The following is a 1,651-nucleotide window of genomic DNA, read 5'->3' as shown; positions in this document are numbered from 1 at the left end:
AGCTCTCAGCCCGCATCTGTTGGCTCAGCTGTTGGACAGGACAAGTTTCGGGCATGTCTCACTGGGAAAAGGGACCTGGGAAGACCCAGGACACGCTGGAGAGACTACGTCTCTTGGCTGACCTGGGAACGCCTTGGGGTCCCCACAGAGGAGCTGGAGGAAGTGGTCGGGGAGAGGGTAGTCTGGGCATCTTTGCTTAGACTGCTGCCTCGCGACCTGGTCCTGAATGAGGGGAAGAAGATGGGTGAGCCTGGTTGGGCCTTGTTTACAACACTACTCTGGGGCCCCTGCTTCTCTTGGGTGTCCCTCACCTGCCTCGCTCCCCCTGGTCCTCTCAGGGCGGTGGTGAGCGTTTGTCTGGGGAGTAGGGGCGGGTCTCCCTTGGGGGGCCCTGGCTCGTACCTGGGGTGGGGGGATGCTCGGTACTGCTGGGTAGTGATGGGCTGCTTGTCTGGGGCTGGGGGGCTTTTTGGGGGTGGGTCCTCACGCTGGCCCTCCTTGTCTTCCTGCTCTCTTGCGTGGGGGCCCCCTGCGGCAGTCCTGCGTGCCCTAGTCTAGGTGCTTGGCGGGATTGCCTGGCAGGGAAATTCCCTCCGCGGCCCTGGTGGCAGGTGTGGGTCCCGGCTGCTGCCTCGGCGGGGAGTCTTGTTGTGGGGGTAGCCGGGCACTCTCCCTCTTTGAACATTCCATCATCATCCACATCAGCAAAACATAAACACTCACCTGAGCACAGGTGTCAGCTCACCTTTGTGCTAATACTATGCATGACAGAATTAAAGGCTTTACAAGTGTGGGTTCATATGCAAAAGTGTGTGTGCAGTTGTTTTGTGTACATTCTGACAAGTTTATATGTGAAGACTATGTTAGCCAACAGGTATGTTTGTACCAACTGCATGTGTGTGGACAGGCCCCGCCCATTCCAGATTGCCTTTTATATCCGGTTCTTTTATGATGTTGTGGCTACCTTATAGGTTTTAAGGGTCTCTGATTCGCATTAGTCCAAACAACAACAAAAAAAGATTTGACTATTTACTTATGCATTTTACATGCTAATTAGGATTGTCATATTTACAAATTCGGTTGTGTTGTAACTCAGTGGGTCTAATTCAAAGCGATGCACTTTTAATACTAGTGTCTATCCCTGGGGTTTAAGGGTCTCTGATGATGGTTTAAGCATTTATAACATAAACTGGTCATCTTTCACGTGGAATATGCAAATTAGGCGATCCATCCATCCAAATGGTCACACAGATTATGAAGCAACCAAAACAACTATTCAGTAGGAAGAAATAACATCGGATACTTTGCTATTACTGAAGCATAAATGCTAATTCGAGCGAAACGAAGCAAAAAGACTGTCCAAAGTCTCCTGCTGTCTGTATCATCAACGGCCGACACACCAAAGCTACGAGAGTCTCAGAACCAGGAAAAACAAAGGAAAATAAACAACCCGATATAACAAGAATTTAATCTTCCGACAAAGATTTTGTCGTCTCTGAATGTCAACAATACTAGTGATGGGATGAGCAACACTGGTGCGCCAGCACTGTGCCGAGTGCACAAGTGTGAAACCCCTTATCGGTGCGTGTATCGCTTTAACAAAAAAAACACGTGACCGATACAGTGTATCGGTTGAATCTGTTGGCGCCAA

This window comes from Oryzias melastigma, linkage group LG22, assembly GCF_002922805.2.
Source record: "Oryzias melastigma strain HK-1 linkage group LG22, ASM292280v2, whole genome shotgun sequence".
In the NCBI taxonomy this organism is placed as follows: domain Eukaryota; kingdom Metazoa; phylum Chordata; class Actinopteri; order Beloniformes; family Adrianichthyidae; genus Oryzias; species Oryzias melastigma.
This window is presented reverse-complemented; position numbering follows the sequence as displayed.